The sequence below is a fragment of the Lolium perenne genome, chromosome 1, assembly GCF_019359855.2.
Source record: "Lolium perenne isolate Kyuss_39 chromosome 1, Kyuss_2.0, whole genome shotgun sequence".
Lineage (NCBI taxonomy): Eukaryota > Viridiplantae > Streptophyta > Magnoliopsida > Poales > Poaceae > Lolium > Lolium perenne.
The window spans coordinates 165,391,640-165,416,582 of record NC_067244.2 but is presented as its reverse complement, the minus strand read 5'-3'; the positions used below and the strand labels follow the sequence as shown (position 1 = coordinate 165,416,582).

The 24,943-nt window shown below is 46.3% G+C and overlaps 2 long non-coding RNA genes across 2 annotated transcripts; both read right to left on the bottom strand.

The window, feature by feature from the left end:
* Window positions 1–2,343: 2,343 nt before the first annotated feature.
* LOC127311429 (uncharacterized) lies at window positions 2,344–3,273 on the bottom strand. The gene is made up of 3 exons (XR_007857700.2): window positions 3,063–3,273; window positions 2,626–2,727; window positions 2,344–2,500 (listed from the first exon to the last, which is right to left on the bottom strand). It is a non-coding gene; the product is annotated as an uncharacterized lncRNA (long non-coding RNA).
* An 8,076-nt stretch (window positions 3,274–11,349) lies between these two features.
* LOC139830881 (uncharacterized) lies at window positions 11,350–23,929 on the bottom strand. Its single transcript, XR_011744394.1, has 2 exons — window positions 23,769–23,929; window positions 11,350–11,585 (listed from the first exon to the last, which is right to left on the bottom strand). It is a non-coding gene; the product is annotated as an uncharacterized lncRNA (long non-coding RNA).
* Between the last annotated feature and the right edge of the window lie 1,014 nt (window positions 23,930–24,943).

Sequence of the window (24,943 nt, the reverse complement as noted above, 5' to 3'; positions counted from 1 at the left end):
CTATTTGTCTACTTCCGCAAACAGAACCAAGCACAATTTCAGAAAACATTGTCTGCTCTCCTTGTGATACCTTACTAAGCTTAGTGCATGTATTTATTTATAGTTCTACATCACAAGAGCTTCATTTTAATTCCGAGCCCATGTTGAACACTACATACTTGTTAATTGCATATAGATCAAATAAGCCAATTCCCATATTCAGAAAAATAGTTATTCCATAATGCAAAACCGACCAGATGGCTTACAAAGAGAGAGGGGAGGCCGCCCGCTCTTCCCTCCTGTCTCTGGCCTCCTTCCTCTCCCCTGCAACTCCTCTAGGCGGAGCACCGCCGCCCTGCTGATTCTTGTCCGCGCTGCCCTGCAGCTTCTTGTCTGTAAATTCAGCCACCTAATAGTTTCAGCGAGATCTATGAAATGGAGATATGTCTCATGTGGTACCAACACATCAGAATACAAGCCTTGTGAACCAAATTAGAAAGCATGACCTCATTGCCATTTATTTATTCTAGTTTCTAATTAACTTAATCTATTTCATAGCCTGTAGATATTTACCCACCCACAAATTAGGCATGGTAACCTTCCAAAATGTACTACTATGCTCTCATCACATTTTGCACCTCCTATATCAGAGTGATTGACTCAAAGAACAAAGTGGTGAGACATAGATAGCAACAACCCGATAGATATTGACAAGAAAGAATAGAGGGAATACCAGCAGTAGAAGCCATTTGCAAAACTTTGGACCACAGCAGCACAAGCGCCCAAACATCCTGTACATTGTGTCATCTATTAGACAGGGACAACACCAATAGCATCTCTTTTCCAATTACATTCTCCACATTGTTCATATTTCCTTGAAGCATGAAATTTCTGCAATACTATGAAGGGAATCCCACAGAACCTAAGCACTCACCTAGGACAAAGAAACGCTGGCTACAGCGCTACATAGCTGAGTCATCATTATGGTCAGAGAATCGTGCAGGAGAAAACATACTGGGTACCGATCTATAAATCATGTTTTTGTGCATGATAAACTCAAGTAGATCAGTAAGGGAAATAACGAAACTATGTTCATCCTATAATAACTTTTCAGGTGTTGTTTCTATAATTCAGTGTTGACAAACCAATTCATTTGACTCGCATGCTCAGCTGGTGTTTTAAATAAAACTGACTGAGAATGCAATATCTAAGCCACACGAGCATTGCTGGTTTAACATAAAGTAGGACCTAAACTGGCCCAACAGGCGCATGGCAGCAATTTCTGGAACACTGTTTGAGCATTGTATACACACTAAAAATAGCAGTCTAAATACAAGTAAAATCATATCATTATATTTTAGCAAAGTAGCAGCACCTATCAACATCTATCTCTTCTCAAAACTAAATCAATAGCAGAGCAGTTTTCCAAATTCTTAATGATTTTCAAATTTGATCAGTGTTTAAGCAACTGCCCAAGCTTCTCATTATATTTGCTTTATTTTGCAAAGTACGCAAACCTTTCTGCTCTAATGCATTGTTACACATGGAAAGAGAAACAACATGCTCGATCTGCAATCTATTTGCCTAGTGCAGTTGATCTGTTTCGTTCTACTTTCCTGTATTGTTCTATGTTTTAGCATGGACTAAGGCCGAAGACCACCAGCAGATAAAAAAACTGATAAAGCCTCCAGTAGCTAACAGGTAAGAATCGATGATAGCCATTGTTAGCTGTACTACTTGCTCAGCAATTGATACCACAACAAGGTAAAAAAAAAATACGGCATTTTTTCAAATTGAAGACTATATCAACATTACTATTTATTACACAACATAGAAAATGAGAGAATAGCATATAGACAGTTAAGTAAAAAAAGAAGTACCTTCGCTATTTAGGCATACCAAATATGTAACCCTCAAAGAGCAAAGACCATAGCATTAATAATCCTAAGCCTCCCTTATTGTTTCATTCCCAGAATAGAAAATCACGACACATGAAAGTAGAAATAAAATTGCTCTGGCTTTTGCCTCCAACAATGACGACAACCATAGTTCTACACTCCTAGACAGAACTGAACAGACTTTGTGAGAATGAGAAAGCTGCAAAATGGCAACTTGTGGACAGAGAAGGCAAAACAAGGAACGGGTAATTTTAAAACTTGTCACACTAAAGGGGTATCATCTCCTTTCGTAGCTAAACACCTGAATAAATGCCCATGGTAATTGGGATATGGATGTAAACCAATATAAACAAAAAAACATGAAACAGTCAAATAGAACCGTAGAGTAGCCTAAAGTAGCTATCCAGCATAAATATAAGCACATCTACAAAAATACTTTCTAGTATAGAAAAGCAACCTACAGCAGCCATGAAGTCCACGAGAATATATCAATTTTCTGGAAAAAGAAATATGTGGGCAAGTTTCTTTCTGCCCTTCATTCTATTGATTTTCTCTATTGGATCTCGACAATCTGACTGGAACATGCCAATACTGGGATCTCCACAGATCCCCACCTTCTCTGGCTGATGACGCACATTACAATAGTCCAGAAGTTAATACATGCAAAGTTGTCCTTTTCTAGCATATATGTTGACCTGAGTCTCAACTAAATCATAATAGATGACAAAAAGAGTAGTTGCTAGTGCACCTGAATCCAGTATTGTGTGGGTGTCACAATCCATAACAAAGATGTTGTACAATCTAACAGCCAGAAATAATGTCGTCAAATCCTAAGACTTGAGTGATAGTCCTAAAAACAATATAAGAAAAAAGAAGTCTTGAACAAGTCAGAGCATAGGCATGAAACTACACGGTAGGTAGCAATAGCCTCAAATCAATAGACAAAAAAGGAGGCCACTGGGAAGGCTCACAACACTATATGCAGCCCTTGAAAGTGTAATGGGTCCACAGGGGGTGTAATGGGTCTCACGCTGCACAACATATCAAGTAATTCCGCAAGGAGGTGTAATGGGTCCTTGAAAGTGCAAACAACTATCTAATAAAAGATGAGAAAGTATAGCACATCGCACAAGCTTGATGGAAAGAGACAGAGATAGAAAGAAAGAGGATTTGGGAAAAGCTCACCTTGTTGTGTCGGAATCAGACGCTGTCGCTTGACAGGCACACCACTCCCCAAGACATGTTGTCTTGACCGCCATTTCTAAAGCATGTCGAGTCTGCTGCACCGTCCACTGCGGTCGCCACTGCTCGCCACCATCCCGTATCGCTTGAGCCACCTCTCTTTAATCCCTAAGATGGACCGTGCCTGAGCAAAATCAACATTAACCAACTCTGGGACCTGAAAAGGAGAAGAGGACATTAAATTCAGTGGCATGAACAATTCAACTAAAAATCTAGAACATGAATGCTTCTAGCGCCAAAAACTCTACAATACCTGGACATCAATATCTGAATCTTGGCCTAGCTCCATATATATTCCTGCCAGGGACGAGAGCATGTGGACTGCAGTGCAAAATATCTGAAAACCCAAACTGTATTAGAACGAACACAACCCAATCTGATACATGCTACCGAAATTATCAAACTAACTCCATTTACTGAAGAAATATCCACTTGACCTAATGGCAAGGAAAATATAAAGAAACATATGTGAGAGAAAATATTGCTTGGCCCTTGGCCGCTTCGAGACATGTGCTGCTACTCCATTAATAACAGGGAGAGAGAGCAGAGAGAAGCTATGCGAGAGGAAAGCACACATGGGGAGTGGCCGGAGTGCAGCATCGTGTGTCCGTGTGTGTGTGAAACTGTGAATGAGATGAGCACAAGTCAAAAAAGCTTCTCAGTTTTCTGTAGGATCTTACGTTACAAACTGCCTCGTATACCTATTAGTGTTTCAATGTTTCAGAGATAGACATAGAAGAGGATGCATAAACATTTGAACATGAAATCCGGGGGCCTCAAAAATATTCTGCAGGATAGGGGGGGCACCTGCTTGAGCGTTCTGTACCGGCTGTTCGTGCTTCACCTGGTGGCCACCAAGCAGGAAGAAGAGGTCGACCAGAGCAGCAGCGCGAGGTCGGTGACAGAGAAAGGGGCGCGAGAGGAGAAGGGCTGGGGCTAGCGGCGGCTCCCCACGAACCGAGACGGATGCCTCCTGCCGAGTGCCCCTCCAAAGAAGGGAACAACCAATTTTTTGACGAGATCTGCAGCTCTTCTCTGTCTCGTCTAGCAACTATTAATGGCAGAGTAGATAACGAACCAGAGAAGAAGATCTCGAGCCAGCCGCCTTTGGATGACCTTCTCAAGCCGGCGCGCCGCCGCCCTCCATGCTTGCTCCTGCAGCCCACGACCCCGGCCGTCCCCGTCGTGGTCATCCATCCCGCTCCATCCGTTCGGCTCCACCCTCCTCCGGCCTGGGAGTGCCCTCTCCGGCCTCACATGCGGCTGGGGCGGGGAGAGAGGGGCGGAGGAGGAGAGAGGGGATTGGGCCATTGGGGAGCCAGAGAGAGACGCCCAGACGCCGCCGCATCCAGGGAGAGAGGGGCGGAGGAGAGACGGGATTGGGCCGGGGATTGGAGCAGCGATTAGGTTTCACCCCTGCCATGCGGAGAGGAAAAAGAACGCGACCGAACAATCTGGCGTCTCTGCCTCTCGCTGTCGGGCCCCGAACATAGCTGGTCCCAGGCGTCATGGACGCTTTTAGAAGCTAAACGAGTGGGAAAGGTTTTTACTTCATCCAACGGCTGAAGTGAAAAGTGGGAGGAGATTTTCACTGTGCACAGCTGATCCAACGATCTACGAAGGTTGCCCCTTTCAGATGGCCTGGTTGGCCTGGTCATCTAGGAGCATTTATAGAAGAAATGTATGACCTAAGTATGAGACATATTTCTATAATTTCGCATAATAATTCAACAAGTACTTCAAAATAAGATACATCAACATGCAAAAAATTCAACATAAAATTAAGTTACTACCGAAATGAAGATACATCGGCACTGCCAACACCACAACTTAAAATAAACGCTACGAGTAACATTATAAGCTTCACTTTTTTCCTTCTTCTTGCTCTTAGATGATGAACTAGCCTTGCCCTTCTTACTCGGTGGCATAAAATCATCGTCCGAGTCAACGCAAGCGGATGCAGCGCTTTTTCCCTTGAAATATTCATTGCTCTTAGCCAGGCTCCTCGGCGTGAAGACTTCTTCGTCATCCTCATTCGAGGAAGCCCAGGTAAATGGATACCTTAGAAATTCTTCTTGTTCCTTCTCATCCTTTGGTTTCTTCTTCTTAAACCTTGCTTGCAACCAAAGAAGCTCTTGTCGTATTTCCACCGGAGTTCGGCCAGGCATACATGCGTGCCTAGAAAAAAACTTGCCTACCTCAACGAGGAGGGTCACATTCGTGACCAGATCTTCGACATTGTCTATGTTATTGGCACTCATAACTGAAGAAGCAGAGGAGATAAGAGGAGCAGCCATACGTGCAGTAAAACTACGATCGCCACGAGAAGCCATCTTGGGGCGACTTCGATTGTGTACAACAAATGAATGCCCAGGGAGGGGTTTTATAGCACGCGGCTCAGAGAAAAGGCGGGAGATCTTGGCGGGAATTCATGGCGCGAAATTTTGGCGGGAAAAAATAAGGTGGGAACTTTAGGCGGGAAAATTTACGCGCGAACTTTGTGAGGGAAATCAACATTTATTATTAATACATCTGCAAAAATAAAGATGGAAATATAACTTTAATTAAAATACGGCTGATCACTACCACGGAATTTAAGATACAACGCGAAAGTAAAACAAAAATTAAAATACGTAGTTACTAAAACAGATCACTCTATTTGCCCTGCGTCCAGCGTGGCCATTTTCCAGTCTTGTCGCCGCGTTCTTCTGCTGCCTGCGCCTCAGCAGCCCTTTCTCTTAATCTCTTTCTTTTCGCTTCATGGGCCTCCCTGCGCACCTCTTCCTCTGCATACCTACGTGCAGCCTCATCATCCATCCGCTTCTAATTTACCTCGCGATTTCGAGCTTGCTCTGCCCTTAATTTTTGTATTTGTCTCTCTCTTTCTGCTTTATCATTAGCAATAGCCTTTTCGAAACGCTCCTCCTCACGTAACCTTGCCCATGCACGCCTCTGTTTTTCCTCCACCTCACGACGCGCCCAATCCGGATGCTCCTGGTCTATCCAGTAAAATCAGTTGCAAAGGGGTGGGGGAGACTGCAACAAAAATAAGACGGTTAATAAACGAAAATTAATGAAACATACCGCAGGCCTCGAGGATTTTTAATCATGCTTTTAGAACATACCGCAGGCCTCGAGGACGATGAACTTGTTCGTGCGGGTGGATCATGATCATAATAAGCGCACATGCAATATTTCATGCCGAACTTATCAGAAAAATCTACCACCTCCTTCACCTTCGCAAGGCGGCCTTACCAACACCTCTCTGTTGTAACCCCCGGTGGCAAGCTTGCATTCTTCCCCTTCATCGGCCTAAAATCCTGGTCCGAGCAAGGCACACTCATGCTGGCTAAGGTATAACGACTTGTCACTTGTGTACCAAATAACATCGATGGCTGTTTTTATAGAGAACTGGACAGATCGAGCGGGAGAATTAGGCGGGAAATTACTGCAATCAGCAAAAAGAGAAGCAATCATCAAAAAGCGAAGCGTGGAAATGAGTGCGCGTGGGTATCAGTGCGCAGGCCTGCTGGCTGTGTCCCCCGGCCTGGGTACTTGCCGCCACGGCTGGTGGAGGCAGGCGCCACGCCAGCGTGCCGCCGCACCCTGTGGCGGAAGGGCCTACCTGGCTCGACGGCGCTAACGGCGCGACGGACGGCGACCATGGCGACAGACGTGCCGCCACACGCGATGGCAGCAGGGCCTGCCGCCACAGCAGGCGGCGGCACCCGCCACGTGTCACCTGGCTAGCGTTTCGCCGTGGTACTTTTGCCATTTTCACTGAGAGGTGGTCCTTTTTACCATTTCACTGGGGCAGGTGGTCCTTTTTGACAAAAATTCGGCGAGACCGGCCTTGAGCGTGCGGAGGAGGCCGTGGAGCGTAGTGCCGACTGAGCCAAAACACCCGTTGGGTGTGCCTCAATCCGTTTCGGCGCCAACGAGATAGGAAATTTTGAACTTCAAAAATCAGTTCAACATCCAAAGACGAGAGGACTCTGGAGTCCGGACACGATCAAGGATTCCTCCTACGTGCTACATATACACATGCACGACCTACCTACAGTACATAACATACCTATACCTACTCTAACGTCGGAGAACTGCGAAGGGGGGCTTCGTCTCTTGGACAATGGGTGCCAACGCGAGCCGCTCGTCGAAGTCAAAGACGGGGAAGAAGACGGGCCTCGTGAGGATCTCCGAGTACTCCAACCTGGTGCGGGCACCTCTGCCTGAGCCTGAGACTTTCAGCGCATTCCGCTTCAACGGTCTCGCGTGGCAAGTCACGGTAAACCCGATGCGTTTCAACGAGGAGGGCCTAGCGGACTGCGTCAATATCACGGTCGCCGTCGGCGACGCGTATAAGTACATACCGAACCTGGTCCTCGAAGGCATCGACATCTCCATAGAAATCCTCGACGAGACCGAGAAGAACACGGTCTTCCACAAGAAGAGCAATTCGACGCTAGAATCCAGTAGGCGCCTGATTCTGGTCCTGTTTAGGAGGGGGCTGGAGCCGTCGTCGTGTGTCCGCGACGACAACTTCACTATCAGGTACACTCTTTCCAAGCAGCAAGCGACAAGCTGGTGCCCCTTCTCCCAACCTAAGAAGCTAGCGGTCTTGGAGCCGTAGGTCCCCATGTCCGGATCCCACATGCTCACCGTCGGCAGCTTCTCCGATCTTAAGGCGGTGCTCCGGAATGGGGAGTGCACTTACTCCACGCACTTCATCGTGGTGGGGTGCAGATGGTACTTCCAATTCAACCCCGCTGGGGTAATTGGCCTCGTCCGCATGAGTGACGACACACCGCCGACAATAGCCGAGTTCAGCTTTGAGCTCGAAGGGTTGGTAAATTTTAAGTCTGAGAGGATGACTCACACGTTCGACGGTATGAACTCTAGATACTTATACAGGCACATACTGGAGCCAAGCACGTCGGCCATGCACGACCGCCTCGTTGTTCCGTGTTGCCTCGCCGTTATGAAGGTGGAATTGCCAAGCTTGCCCTGTGTCGCTTGATACGTCCAAAACGTATCCACTTTTCCGAACACTTTTGCTATTGTTTTGCTTCTAATTTGTGTATTTTGGATACAACTAACACGGACTAACACTGTTTTCAGCAGAATTGCCCTGGTGTCTTATTTTTGTGCAGAAAATCAACTTTCAGGAAAATCCACGGAAATAATTGCAATGGGCCTATTTTTACAGAAGACCCACGGAGCCAGAAGACGAGACGGAGGGGAGCCACGAGGCGCGCACACCACGTGGCGGCGCGATGGGCCCATGGCCGCGCCGCCACATGGGGACGCCGCCTCGGCCAGCCCCAGGCGCTCCCCTCTGGACTACTTAAAGCCCTTGACCTAAAAACGCACGGGGGTTCGACCAATCTGCCAGAAGACATCCAGAACTCCGCCGCCATCGAAAACCTTATTTCGGGACCAGAAACTCCGTTCTGGCACCCTGCCGGGACGGGCAATTGGAGGAGATCATCGCCATCATCACCACCGACGCCTCTCCATCGACCATCCATGCTTCCCCCATCCATGTGTGAGTAAATCCCCACTGTAGGCTGAAGGGGATGGTAGGGATTGCATGAGATTGTTCATGTAATAGACATAAGATTGTTAGGGCATGGTGCCTAGTATCCGTTGTTAGTACTTTTATGATATTGTTGCAACTTGTTATGCTTAATGCTTGTCACTAGGGCCCGAGTGCCATGATTTCAGATCTGAACATGTTATTGATTCATGATGATATTCATTGTTTTATGATCTTACCTGCAAGTTGTATACACATATTATTGTCCGGAACCCGAGGCCCCAAAGTGACAGAAATTGGGACAACCGGAGGGGACGGCTGTGATATCAGGATCACATGTGTTCACGGAGTGTTAATGCTTTGCTCCGGTACTCTATTAAAATGAGTATCTTAATTACCAGTAGTTTCCCTAGAGGCCCGGCTGCCACCGGCTGGTAGGACAAAAGATGTTGTGCAAGTTTCTCATTGCGAGCACGTACGACTATATACGGAACACATGCCTATGGTTATTTAGTACTTGGATACTATTTTATTATTATCTGCAAATGCCTAGTCTTGATTATTACATGAGTTATCTTATCCATGCAGCGCCCGTTCATCCATCCCTATGCCTACTGTATTTTAATCCCGTTGTTTACTATAATCACTACTGTTGTCTTTATTACACTGCTGCTTATATTTCACTACTGCTACTGCTATAAAACTGTTGCTACTGATAAACTATTGCGAGCAAGTCTGTTTCCAGGTGCAGCTGAATTGACAACTCCGCTGTTAAGGCTTACAAATATTCTTTGGCTCCCCTTGTGTCGAATCAATAAATTGGGTTGCACTTCCCTTGAAGACTGTTGCGATCCCCTATACTTGTGGGTCATCATCGCTTCACCTCCTATCGCCACCACCCCCGCCATTTTTTTTTGATCTGTCCACCCCCGTCTAACAGACCCCCTAAAAGACCCAACCCCATAAAATAACCGCTGATATACGGGGTAGAGCTCTACCCGACCATCTAGCAGACCTCGTAAATCAGCCCTCCGCATCGAATTTTTTCAGTTTTGGCTACGGGGCGGCTCTTCGCCCCCTACTTGTGCGGGGTGGGAAGGGGAATAGAGGGCCAACCCACCATTCTCTCCTCCACTGCGCGCGAAGTGTTTCAGCGAAACCCAACCGCCGCCGCCCGATCTCCTCCGCCCCGCCCTTCCCGGCAACAACGCAGCCGGATCTCGCTGCCATGAATCCCCCGCAAGCCCCGCCGACCGCCGGCGGTACACCACCTTCACCCGCGGTGGTTGATGTCCCCGTCGGAGGTCCGCCAAGCGCCGACGACGTGTCAGCCATGATCTCCACCACCATCCCGTTGAAGAGGAAGAGGATCCCGAAGCACTTCTTTGAAGCCCCTGCGGCGGCCGCAGCTCCACCGGCTGTGACTGCTGGAGCTGCCAAGAATGGGAGCAGGGCGAAGATGAAGGAGGCCGGGCCAAGGGGTGCCCCGCCGAGCAAGGTGAAGATAAAGTCAGTCAGCCGCATCGGCCTCGCGCCTCCACCGCCCTCCAAGGCCACGGCCCCTCCTCCCTCCGTTCCGTCTGTAGCAACGCCCGTGCCGCCGCCACCCTCCATGGACGTCGACAAGGTGTTCGATGTTGAGTCCACAACATCGTACATGGACATGCTCAACGCTTCCTCGGTGGACTTGGACGCCGGCATCGATGCGTTCGATGGGGAGAACAATGTCGAAGGGATTGAAGATTATGCCGAGGAGGGGGGTGAGGGTGACGAAGCGGTCGATGACGAGGAGGTGGTTGAGGTTGATCTAGCTGCCGCCGGTTCTTCCGCGCCGCCGAAGCCACGCACCTCGAAATACACCGAGATTGAAGACGTGACCTTGGTCCATGCTTGGGGTAGGGTGGGGATGGATGCGTGCACCGGAGTGGACCAAGCCGGCAAGCGCTATTGGCGGCGCATCGAGGATCTCTACCACCAGCTGAAGCCTCGCACCAAGAGTATGGCCGATAGATCTTACCGCTCCCTTGAAGGCCGGTGGAACACCATCAAACCAGCTTGTTTTCGTTGGAGTGCTGCCATGGACCAAGTGTCCGATAATCCCCCTAGTGGATCCGTGCCGGAGGACTATGTAAGTTTTCCAAGTTTGTTGATGTCCATACTATGTGTTGATGATGTGCAAACATCACATTAATATTGTTGTTGTGCAGCCCAAGTATGCTCAAATGAGGTACAAAGACATGGTCGGCTCCAAGCACTAGGAATTTCTGTTCCAACATTGCTTTTCCTTGCTTCAACATCTTCCCAAGTGGAAGTTGAGGGACAATGAACCAAAGTGCAAGAAGGAAGCAATGCTCAGCATGGATGATGAAGCGGAAGACATGAGTGCGAGAAACAAAGGCAAGCCCGAGGGCTCCAAGAAAGCCAAGGGGAGGATGAAGGTAGAAGGCGAAGCAACTAGCTTCAAGGAGAAGTTGGATCAACTCATGAAGTCCAAGGAGGCATTGACGATGAAGACATTGGAGACCAAGCTCCTCATCACCGAGAATAAGAAGGAGGTTGTGACGCCCCGGAACCGGTACCATGAGGATTCCAGCGATCCCGCCGAAATCCGCACGATATCGATTCAGAGACGCCCTCCGACACGACGTGCATGACGAATCACACACGTGATGCCAGAGGAATTAACACGAGCGGTAACATTACAACAGGATTACAATAGAGCCCACAAGAGACATATATTACAACAACGACTCCAACGAGTCAAGATACAAATATACAATACAAAGATCCAAATCATACAGAAGATCGAATACGTCCGAGTACGGACAAGATACAAATTGGACTAAGAGTCCTGAAGATAACCAGTGGCGTCCATAACCCTGCCCAGGCCAAGCCGGAAGGGTAACCTTGCTAACGTCGTCATCTCGTACCTGTCAAAGTCGGGCCATCGGTTGCCGACAAAAGGGGGGAGGAGACAAAAAGAAAGGAAGGCGAGGGTAAGTACCATTGGCACATACTTGCGAGACAAGACCAGCTATGCTCGCTGGTGGGCGGTATAAACTTCACCCGGCTATATGTGGAGTTTAGCGGCAGCAAAGCTACTATCCAATAGAGACACGCTACAACATCCGTCTACTCAGAGAGGATAAGAGAGCGCACAAGGTAACAGTTCTATACTCTGCAAACATAACACAGCCGATGCGATCCCCCTTCGCAAAGAGGTACTGGCAAAGGCACACACACTTTTTGAAAAAGTTTTATTAGCAAATTATTAGCAACATGAAATAAGGTGTATGTTGTTCTATGATCAAGCTATACAATTCCAAGTCATCCATAATCGCGGACACGGCTTATCGATAAGATGTACACCCTGCAGGGGTTGCCCAAATGTAACCATACGCATGCTCGACCCACTTACGACAGGTGGATGTCTCACAAGAAGACCGTTCCCAGTTCAACAAGAAAGTCTAGGGGGGGCCACCTGACTAAGCTACCCGTGACGAAGTCCGGCCGTACTCCGAGATGGACTCAGGGTTTGCGACGGCGGCTAGGCGTGCGAACCACACGCTTCGCTAAATGTCCCGCGGGGTACAGTACAGAATATAAACACCTGAAGGCAACAGGAAGTAAACACCCGAAGGCAACAGTAAGTAAAGCATGGCATACATGGCATAGGCAAATAAAACCAAGGTTGTGGCCCCCTTTTCAACTGACTTGAGAAAAGGTAAAGGGTGAGGGGGGGTCCCGATAATCGTCCCCACGCATGGGTAGAGCGCTCAATCTCGGAACAGATAACAAGAACTCGGGTCCTAGGGGACATTAGCGAGTCAAAGTTCCGATGCTTTCGCAAAGGGGCTCACAGATGCCTCTGCTTACAATTTTAGTTGTTAACAATAAAGTAAAGTGTGATTATCTCCAACAATTGATATAGCATGTGATAACCTCCCAACAAGATATCCCGAACATTTCGAGATATCAACAAAACCCTAAACTCGCCTACGACTCGCAAAGCTGGCAAACAACAAACAATAGGTAGGGCGAGGAGATGTATCTCGGACATATAGGTAACAGGTGGATAGGACACGTGACACAACAGAATCGCAACATAAGGATAGCAATAGATCAAAAGAGCATGTAAAAGTAAAATAGGTGAAGGGGTGGGCTCGCCTGTGAAAAGCTACAGAAGAACTTGTCGGAGCACTCGTCGTATCTCACATCACCACTTCGTGATCCTATCCGGGAAGAAGCAAATGCTGGAACACACAACGTATGCAATCTTACTACTACGGATAAAGAACCAGCATGCTCAAGATGATATGCATGACATGGCAAGGATGATGCGGTGCAACTTATCCATATTAAGCGGGATCGGAATCCCGGACAAGCAAATTAGGTTGGATTTTGCATTTTCTACCGACAAAGTTAAGTGTTGATTAGCATGGCATATCATGGCAGGGGTGCGCTACTTCAATATTAAACGGAGCGGGGAAATCCTAGTTGGAATTCCGAAATACTCCGCATATATGTTAGGTGAACATGCATAACTATCAACGTGCGACATGATGCGACATGCAAACAAGCATATGAATGGCATATTCATGTTCAGCACATTTTTCTGATCAATTTTCATATAAAATACATTTTATTTCGAGTTACAGATTAAAAGTTATTAACAGATTAGTGTTTAGTATTTAAAATAGGAAAACATAAATTATTTAATTAGGATAAGGGTTCAGTTTTAATTTCGAAACAGGGGGAAGGACCCCGGGTTGGTTTACAAACATGCAGGGGGGTTTTGCTAAAACCGACAGACGGAGGGACTGCGGGTTAGGAATCAAAACTGCCAGGGGCCACTTTGCAAAAAGGAAACGGATCTGGATCTGAGAACGGTTTTCTCACCGAGCGGGGATCTAGCCCGAGGCGCTGACGGCTGGGGCCCGTGGGTCGACGTGGACGCCGCGTGGCGGATGACGTGGCGGCGACATGGGGATCATGAGCAGTGATACGTCTCCAACGTATCTATAATTTCTGATGTTCCATGCTTGATTTATGACAATACCGACATGTTTTGTTCACACTTTATGTCATTATTATGCGTTTTCCGGAACTAACCTATTAACAAGATGCCGAAGTGCCAGTTCCTGTATTCTGCTGTTTTTGGTTTCAGAAATCCTAGTAACGAAATATTCTCGGAATCGGACGAAATCAACGCCCAGGTTCCTATTTTTCCCGGAACCATCCAGAACACCCGAGAGCCGCCAGAGGGAAGCCCTGGGGGCCCCACACCACACCCTGGCGCGGCCAGAGGGGGGGCCGCGCCGCCCTATGGTGTGGTGGCCCCAGGCCCCCTCCGAGGCTGCCCTTCCGCCTATTTAAAGCCTCCGTCGCGAAAACCCTATCACGTTCGACGAAACCCACAGAAACCTTCCAGAGCCGCCGCCATCGCGAGGCCAAGATCTGGGGGACAGGAGTCTCTGTTCCGGCACACCGCCGGAACGGGGAAGTGCCCCCGAAAGGCTTCTCCGTCGACACCGCTGCCATCTCCACCGCCATCTTCATCACCGCTGCTGCTCCCATGAGGAGGGAGTAGTTCTCTATCGAGGCTCGGGGCTGTACCGGTAGCTATGTGGTTCATCTCTCTCCTATGTACTTCAATACAATAATCTCATGAGCTGCCTTACATGATTGAGATTCATATGATGATGCTTGTAATCTAGATGTCGTTATGCTAGTCAAGTGAATTTTACTTATGTGATCTCCGGAGACTCCTTGTCCCACGTGTGTAAAGGTGACAGTGTGTGCACCGTGTGGGTCTCTTAGGCTATATTTCACAGAATACTTATTCACTGTTATGAAGAGCATAGTGAAGTGCTTATTTATATCTCTTTATGATTGCAATGTGTTTGTATCACAATTTATCTATGTGCTACTCTAGCAATGTTATTAAAGTAGTTTTATTCCTCCTGCACGATGTAATGGTGACAGTGTGTGCATCCGTGTTAGTACTTGGTTTATGCTATGATCATGATCTCTTGTAGATTGCGAAGTTAACTATTGCTATGATAGTATTGATGTGTATTATTCCTCCTACATAAGCATGAAGGTGACAGTGTGCATGCTATGTTAGTACTTGGTTTAGTCGAATTGATCTATCTTACACTCTAAGGTTACTTAAATATGAACATTGAATTGTGGAGCTTGTTAACTCCGGCATTGAGGGTTCGTGTAATCCTACGCAATGTGTTCATCATCCAACAAGAGTGTAGAGTATGCATTTATCTATTCTGTTATGTGATCAATGTTGAGAGTGTCCACTAGTGAAAGTCTAATCCCTAGGCCTTGTTCCTAAATACTGCTATCGCTGCTTGTTTACTGTTTTACTGCGTTACTACTGCTGCAATACTACCACCATCAACTACACGCCAGCAAGCTATTTTCTGGCACCGTTGCTACTGCTCATATATATTCATACCACCTGTATTTCACTATCTCTTCGTCGAACTAGTGCACCTATTAGGTGTGTTGGGGACACAAGAGACTTCTTGCTTTGTGGTTGCAGGGTTGCATGAGAGGGATATCTTTGACCTCTTCCTCCCTGAGTTCGATAAACCTTGGGTGATCCACTTAAGGGAAAACGTGCTGCTATTTTACAAACCTCTGCTCTTGGAGGCCCAACACTGTCTACAGGAAAAGGAGGGGGAAGTAGACATCAAGCTATTTTCTGGCGCCGTTGCCGGGGAGGAAAGGTAAAAGGTACTCACACTACGGATCTCGGCTACCAAGCTATTTTTCGGCGCATTGTAAGTACTCGAAGCTATTTCCTTTAGATCCTGCAATTGCATCTTTTTGTTTCTTGTTTACACTAGTTTGGCATAATGGACAAAAATGAGCTTCTTATTCTATTTCCTGATTTAAAACATGGATTGTTTGATGCGAAAATTAAAAAACCTATGGAATCTTATTTGCATGCTGGTAGTAATATTAGTATGAACGCTTTGAACACCATTGTTGATAATAATATAGAAAGTTCTAAGCTTGGGGAAGCTGGTTTTGATGAGCATGATCTTTTTAGTCCCGCAAGCATTGAGGAGGAAATTTTCTTTGATGATACTTTGCCTCCTATTTATGATGATGGTAGTAGTCTTTTAGTACCACCTGTTATGGAGGATAAATTTGATTATGATTACAATATGCCTCCTATATATGATAGCTACTTTGTTGAATTTGCTCCCACTATTACTAATAAAATTGATTATGCTTATGTGGAGAGTAATTATTTTATGCATGAGACTCATGATAAGAATGCTTTATGTGATAGTTATATTGTTGAGTTTGCTCATGTTGCTACTGAAAGTTATTATGAGAGAGGAAAATATGGTTGTAGAAATTTTCATGTTACTAAAATGCCTCTCTATGTGTTGAAATTTTTGAAGCTACACTTGTTTTATCTTCCTATGCTTGTTACTTTGCTCTTCATGAACTTGTTTATTTACAAGATTCCTTTGCATAGGAAGCATGTTAGACTTAAATGTGTTTTGAATTTGCCTCTTGATGCTCTCTTTTGCTTCAAATACCATTTCTTGCGAGTGCATCATTAAAACTGCTGAGCCCATCTTAATGGCTATAAAGAAAGAACTTCTTGGGAGATAACCCATGTGTTATTTTGCTACAGTACTTTGTTTTTATTTTGTGTCTTGGAAGTTGTTTACTACTGTAGCAACCTCTCCTTATCTTAGTTTTGTGTTTTGTTGTGCCAAGTGAAGCCTCTAATCGAAGGTTGATACTAGATTTGGATTTCTGCGCAGAAACAGATTTCTATCTGTCACGAATCTGGGCTGTTTTCTCTGTAAAAAAATCAGAAAAATATGCCAATTTACGTGCGTGTTCCTCAGATATGTACGCAACTTTCATTAGTTTTGAGTTTTCTGATCTGAGCAACGGAAGTATTTATTAAAAATTCGTCTTTACGGACTGTTCTGTTTTGACAGATTCTACCTTTTATTTCGCATTGCTTCTTTCGCTGTGTTGGGTGGATTTCTTTGTTCCATTACCTTTCAGTAGCTTTGAGCAATGTCCAGAAGTGTTAAGAATGATTGTGTCACCTCTGAACATGTGAGTTTTTGATTATGTACTAACCCCTCTAATGAAGTTTATGAGAAGTTTGGTGTGAAGGAAGTTTTCAAGGGTCAAGAGAGGAGGATGATATACTATGATCAAGAAGAGTGAAAGCTCTAAGCTTGGGGATGCCCCGGTGGTTCACCCCTGCATATATCAAGAAGACTCAAGCGTCTAAGCTTGGGGATGCCTAAGGCATCCCCTTCTTCATCGACAAATTATCAGGTTCCTTCTCTTGAAACTATATTTTTATTCGGTCACATCTTATGTGCTTTTCTTGGAGCGTCAGTATGTTTCTTGTTTTTGTTTTTGTTGAATAAATGCTTGTGTGGGAGAGAGACACGCTCCGCTGGTTCGTATGAACACATGTGTTCTTAGCTCATAATATTCATGGCGAAGTTTTCTTCTTCGTTAAATTGTTATATGGTTGGAATTGGAAAATGATACATGTAGTAATTGCTATAATGTCTTGAATAATGTGATACTTGGCAATTGTTGTGCTCATGTTTAAGCTCTTACATCATATACCTTGCACCTATTAGTGAAGAAATACATAGAGCTTGTTAAAATTTGGTTTGCATGAGTGGTTTCTCTAGAGTCTAGATATTTTCTAGTGAGGTGTTTGAACAACAAGGAAGACGATGTATAGTCTTATAATGCTTGTAATATGTCTTTTATGTGAGTTTTGCTGTACTAGTTCGTGCTTGTGTTTGCTTCAAACAACCTTGCTAGCCTAAACCTTGTATCGAGAGGGAATACTTCTCATGCATCCAAAATACTTGAGCCAACCACTATGCCATTTGTGTCCACCATACCTACCTACTACATGGTATTTTCCGCCATTCCAAAGTAAATTGCTTGAGTGCTACCTTTAAAATTCCATCATTCACCTTTGCAATATATAGCTCATGGGACAAATAGCTTAAAAACTATTGTGGTATTGAATATGTACTTATGCACTTTATCTCTTATTAAGTTGCTTGTTGTGCGATAACCATGTTCACTGGGGACGCCATCAACTACTCTTTGTTGAATTTCATGTGAGTTGCTATGCATGTTCGTCTTGTCTGAAGTAAGAGAGATCTACCACCTTATGGTTAAGCATGCATATTGTTAGAGAAGAACATTGGGCCGCTAACTAAAGCCATGATCCATGGTGGAAGTTTCAGTTTTGGACATATATCCTCAATCTCATATGAGAAAATTATTAATTGTTGTTACATGCTTATGCATAAAAGAGGAGTCCATTATTTGTTGTCTATGTTGTCCCGGTATGGATGTCTAAGTTGAGAATAATCAATAGCGAGAAATCCAATGCGAGCTTTCTCCTTAGACCTTTGTACAGGTGGCATAGAGGTACCCCTTTGTGACACTTGGTTAAAACATGTGCATTGTGATGATCCGGTAGTCCAAGCTAATTAGGACAAGGTGCGGGCACTATTAGTATACTATGCATGAGGCTTGCAACTTGTAAGATATAATTTACATGATACATATGCTTTATTACTACCGTTGACAAAATTGTTTCATGTTTTCAAAATCAAAGCTCTAGCACAAATATAGCAATCGATGCTTTTCCTCTATGGAGGACCATTCTTTTACTTTCAATGTTGAGTCAGTTCACCTATTTCTCTCCACCTCAAGAAGCAAACACTTGTGTGAACTGTGCATTGATTCCTACATACTTGCATATTGCACTTGTTATATTACTCTATGTTGACAATTATCCATGAGGTATACATGTTATAAGTTGAAAGCAACCGCTGAAACTTAATCTTCCTTTGTGTTGCTTCAATGCCTTTACTTTGAATTATTGCTTTATGAGTTAACTCTTATGCAAGACTTATTGATGCTTGTCTTGAAGTACTATTCATGAAAAGTCTTTGTTATATGATTCAATTGTTTACTCATTGCATTTACATTGTTTCGAATCGCTGCATTCATCTCATATGCTTTACAATAGTATGATTAAGATTATGTTGGTAGCATGTCACCTCAGAAATTATCTTTTATCGTTTACCTACTCGAGGACGAGTAGGAACTAAGCTTGGGGATGCTGATACGTCTCCAACGTATCTATAATTTCTGATGTTCCATGCTTGATTTATGACAATACCGACATGTTTTGTTCACACTTTATGTCATTATTATGCGTTTTCCGGAACTAACCTATTAACAAGATGCCGAAGTGCCAGTTCCTGTTTTCTGCTGTTTTTGGTTTCAGAAATCCTAGTAACGAAATATTCTCGGAATCGGACGAAATCAACGCCCAGGTTCCTATTTTTCCCGGAACCATCCAGAACACCCGAGAGCCGCCAGTGGGAAGCCCTGGGGGCCCCACACCACACCCTGGCGCGGCGGACGGGGGCCGCGCCGCCTATGGTGTGGTGGCCCCAGGCCCCCTCCGAGGCTGCCCTTCCGCCTATTTAAAGCCTCCGTCGCGAAAACCCTATCACGTTCGACGAAACCCACAGAAACCTTCCAGAGCCGCCGCCATCGCGAGGCCAAGATCTGGGGGACAGGAGTCTCTGTTCCGGCACGCCGCCGGAACGGGGAAGTGCCCCCGGAAGGCTTCTCCATCGACACCGTTGCCATCTCCACCGCCATCTTCATCACCGCTGCTGCTCCCATGAGGAGGGAGTAGTTCTCCATCGAGGCTCGGGGCTGTACCGGTAGCTATGTGGTTCATCTCTCTCCTATGTACTTCAATACAATAATCTCATGAGCTGCCTTACATGATTGAGATTCATATGATGATGCTTGTAATCTAGATGTCGTTATGCTAGTCAAGTGAATTTTACTTATGTGATCTCCGGAGACTCCTTGTCCCACGTGTGTAAAGGTGACAGTGTGTGCACCGTGTGGGTCTCTTAGGCTATATTTCACAGAATACTTATTCACTGTTATGAAGAGCATAGTGAAGTGCTTATTTATATCTCTTTATGATTGCAATGTGTTTGTATCACAATTTATCTATGTGCTACTCTAGCAATGTTATTAAAGTAGTTTTATTCCTCCTGCACGATGTAATGGTGATAGTGTGTGCATCCGTGTTAGTACTTGGTTTATGCTATGATCATGATCTCTTGTAGATTGCGAAGTTAACTATTGCTATGATAGTATTGATGTGTATTATTCCTCCTACATAAGCATGAAGGTGACAGTGTGCATGCTATGTTAGTACTTGGTTTAGTCGAATTGATCTATCTTACACTCTAAGGTTACTTAAATATGAACATTGAATTGTGGAGCTTGTTAACTCCGGCATTGAGGGTTCGTGTAATCCTACGCAATGTGTTCATCATCCAACAAGAGTGTAGAGTATGCATTTATCTATTCTGTTATGTGATCAATGTTGAGAGTGTCCACTAGTGAAAGTCTAATCCCTAGGCCTTGTTCCTAAATACTGCTATCGCTGCTTGTTTACTTGTTTCTTTGCGTTACTACTGCTGCAATACTACCACCATCAACTACACGCCAGCAAGCTATTTTCTGGCACCGTTGCTACTGCTCATATATATTCATACCACCTGTATTTCACTATCTCTTCGCCGAACTAGTGCACCTATTAGGTGTGTTGGGGACACAAGAGACTTCTTGCTTTGTGGTTGCAGGGTTGCATGAGAGGGATATCTTTGACCTCTTCCTCCCTGAGTTCGATAAACCTTGGGTGATCCACTTAAGGGAAAACTTGCTGCTGTTCTACAAACCTCTGCTCTTGGAGGCCCAACACTTCTACAGGAAAAGGAGGGGGAAGTAGACATCAAGCAGCAGACGGTGAGCGACGGTGACCACCGTAGGGCGGCGAGGGCGAGCGCGGGCGTTGTAGAGCGCCCCAGGAAACGAAACTTGGCGCGCTCGAAGCGCCTAGCCGGCGCGGATCCGAAGGTGGCGGCACCGGGGGCGGGGGACCACCGGAAGATGGTCGGCGGCGAGCTGCTGCAGAGGAGAAGGCCGGCACCATGGTGAGAAGCAGAAATAGAAGTAAGGGGAGGGAAAGAGGAGGTCCAGGAGGGAGAGGGAGGTACCAGGAACGTGCTGGTGAGTTCGAGGTCGCCGGGGAAAGAACGCGGTGGCCGGAAACGAAGAATTTGGCCGCCGGTGCTGATGGGGAACGAGGCCGGTGGCGACGATTTAGGACGTCCCTGGACGATTCCTTGCAGAGGGAGGTAGAGAACGACGACGCGCATCTATTGGCGGTGGCGGTGAGGCTTGGGGACGACGGAGACAGCCGGCCGACGAAGAGAAACTCGTGGTGGTGCGATGGGGTTTCTCCCTCTCTCGTTGGCTTGCCGGAGAAGAAAGAAAAAGGGACGAGAGAAACGTGAGGGAGGAGGATGGGTGGTTGCAGTGGTCCAGGGAAAAAGGTGGAGAGGAGGAGGCGCGTGAGACGCGTGAGGGAGCAGGTGGAGATGGAGCAAGGCGCAGTGGTGGAGGACCAGCACTCACGCTCGTTGCGTGAAGATGGAAAACGACGAGGGAGGGGGACTTGGTCTCCCACCGAATCGGTACGTGCAGGTGATGATGGGCTCGGGCCAGAGGGAAAAAGATGTGGGCTGGACCGCAGAAGAAAGGGAGAAGGCCGCGGCCTGGATAGGATAGGGGTTAGGGTTTTCTTTTAAAATTCATGTTTCTTTATTTATTTTGAAAACTGGTTTGAAGCAAGATTTAAATTCAAAAGCAACTTTGAATTTAAACAGAGATGTGGGGGAGAGAAAACAAAATAAATAAAATAATAGTTTATCTTAGAGTTTGTTAAAAGAAAAGAAAAGAGTAGGTTTATGAAAACCATATGAGAGAGAAAATAAAGTGTTAGGGTTTAATAAAATAATTTTGGGATCCAAATATGCATGATGCACATGATGATGCATAAAAGAAAAACAACAGACAAAATCTATTAGGGGTATATCCGGGGCCGTTACAATCGACACCACTAACAAGGAACCTCGCCCCGAGGTTCCACGTCCGGGTACGGGGGAGAGAGGTGGAACTATCGGGTCTTCAGGCGTGTCAATCTCCTCGACACCACTAACAAGAGTTCTTGCTCCATGTAGTCGGGCGGCACCACTAACAAGAAGTTGTTGTTCCGTTGTTGATAATGTGCTTCCGTCGGGATCCTCCGAAGGTTGGACCTATTAGGATAAAGGCAAAGATCGTCCACCCACGTCGAAACCTGAGACTCGGAGAACACAGATAAGAGAGAAGACTCAAACTCGTAAAGGTAAAAGGAGAAAGAATGGAGGTAAGGAGAAAAAATCAGAGCTAATCAGATATATCCAACGAATTTTAGAAAATAGTTTTGACACTCTACACAACAACGTCCGTTGGCAAGGTTATCCTACAGGCTGGACTAGTGGGGTACCGTCAACCTGAGGCTCTGATACCAACTTGTGACGCCCCAGAACCGGTACCATGAGGATTCCAGCGATCCCTCCGAAATCCGCACGATATCGATTTAGAGACGCCCTCCGACACGACGTGCGCGACGAATCACACACGTGATGCCAGAGGAATTAACACGAGCGGTAACATTACAACAGGATTACAATAGAGCCCACAAGAGACATATATTACAACAACGACTCCAACGAGTCAAGATACAAATATACAATACAAAGATCCAAATCATACAGAAGATCGAATACGTCCGAGTACGGACAAGATACAAATTGGACTAAGAGTCCTGAAGATAACCAGTGGCGTCCATAACCCTGCCCAGGCCAAGCCGGAAGGGTAACCTTGCTAATGTCGTCATCTCGTACCTGTCAAAGTCGGGCCATCGGTTGCCGACAAAAGGGGGGAGGAGACAAAAAGAAAGGAAGGCGAGGGTAAGTACCATTGGCACGTACTTGCGAGACAAGACCAGCTATGCTCGCTGGTGGGTGGTATAAACTTCACCCGGCTATATGTGGAGTTTAGCGGCAGCAAAGCTACTATCCAATAGAGACACGCTACAACATCCGTCTACTCAGAGAGGATAAGAGAGCGCACAAGGTAACAGTTCTATACTCTGCAAACATAACACAGCCGATGCGATCCCCCTTCGCAAAGAGGTACTGGCAAAGGCACACACACTTTTTGAAAAAGTTTTATTAGCAAATTATTAGCAACAGGAAATAAGGTGTATGTTGTTCTATGATCAAGCTATACAATTCCAAGTCGTCCATAACCGCGGACACGGCTTATCGATAAGATGTACACCCTGCAGGGGTTGCCCAAATGTAACCATACGCATGCTCGACCCACTTACGATAGGTGGATGTCTCACAACAAGACCGTTCCCAGTTCAACAAGAAAGTCTAGGGGGGCCACCCGACTAAGCTACCCGTGACGAAGTCTGGCCGTACTCCGAGACGGACTCAGGGTTTGCGACGGCAGCTAGGCGTGCGAACCACACGCTTCGCTAAACGTCCCGCGGGGTACAGTACAGAATATAAACACCCGAAGGCAACAGGAAGTAAACACCCGAAGGCAACAGTAAGTAAAGCATGGCATACATGGCATAGGCAAATAAAACCAAGGTTGTGGCCCCCTTTTCAACTGACTTGAGAAAAGGTAAAGGGTGAGGGGGGGTCCCGATAATCGTCCCCACGCATGGGTAGAGCGCTCAATCTCGGAACAGATAACAAGAACTCGGGTCCTAGGGGACATTAGCGAGTCAAAGTTCCGATGCTTTCGCAAAGGGGCTCACAGATGCCTCTGCTTACAATTTTAGTTGTTAACAATAAAGTAAAGTGTGATTATCTCCAACAATTGATATAGCATGTGATAACCTCCCAACAAGATATCCCGAACATTTCGAGATATCAACAAAACCCTAAACTCGCCTACGACTCGCAAAGCTGGCAAACAACAAACAATAGGTAGGGCGAGGAGGTGTATCTCAGACATATAGGTAACAGGTGGATAGGACACGTGACACAACAGAATCGCAACATAAGGATAGCAATAGATCAAAAGAGCATGTAAAAGTAAAATAGTTGAAGGGGTGGGCTCGCCTGTGAAAAGCTGCAGAAGAACTTGTCGGAGCACTCGTCGTATCTCACATCACCACTTCGTGATCCTATCCGGGAAGAAGCAAATGCTGGAACACACAACGTATGCAATCTTACTACTACGGATAAAGAACCAGCATGCTCAAGATGATATGCATGACATGGCAAGGATGACGCGGTGCAACTTATCCATATTAAGCGGGATCGGAATCCCGGACAAGCAAATTAGGTTGGATTTTGCATTTTCTACCGACAAAGTTAAGTGTTGATTAGCATGGCATATCATGGCAGGGGTGCGCTACTTCAATATTAAACGGAGTGGGGAAATCCTAGTTGGAATTCCGAAATACTCCGCATATATGTTAGGTGAACATGCATAACTATCAACGTGCGACATGACGCGACATGCAAACAAGCATATGAATGGCATATTCATGTTCAGCACATTTTTCTGATCAATTTTCATATAAAATACATTTTATTTCGAGTTACAGATTAAAAGTTATTAACAGATTAGTGTTTAGTATTTAAAATAGGAAAACATAAATTATTTAATTAGGATAAGGGTTCAGTTTTAATTTCGAAACAGGGGGAAGGACCCCGGGTTGGTTTACAAACATGCAGGCAGACGGAGGGACTGCGGGTTAGGAATCAAAACTGCCAGGGGCCACTTTGCAAAAAGGAAACGGATCTGGATCTGAGAACGGTTTTCTCACCGAGCGGGGATCTAGCCCGAGGCGCTGACGGCTGGGGCCCGCGGGTCGACGTGGACGCCGCGTGGCGGACGACGTGGCGGCGACATGGGGATCATGAGCAGCAGACGGTGAGCGACGGTGACCACCGTAGGGCGGCGAGGGCGAGCGCGGGCGTTGTAGAGCGCCCCAGGAAACGAAACTTGGCGCGCTCGAAGCGCCTAGCCGGCGCGGATCCGAAGGTGGCGGCACCGGGGGCGGGGGACCACCGGAAGATGGTCGGCGGCGAGCTGCTGCGGAGGAGAAGGCCGGCACCACGGTGAGAAGCAGAAACAGAAGTAAGGGGAGGGAAAGAGGAGGTCCAGGAGGGAGAGGGAGGTACCAGGAACGTGCTGGTGAGTTCGAGGTCGCCGGGGAAAGAATGCGGTGGCCGGAGACGAAGAATTTGGCCGCCGGTGCTGATGGGGAACGAGGCCGGTGGCGACG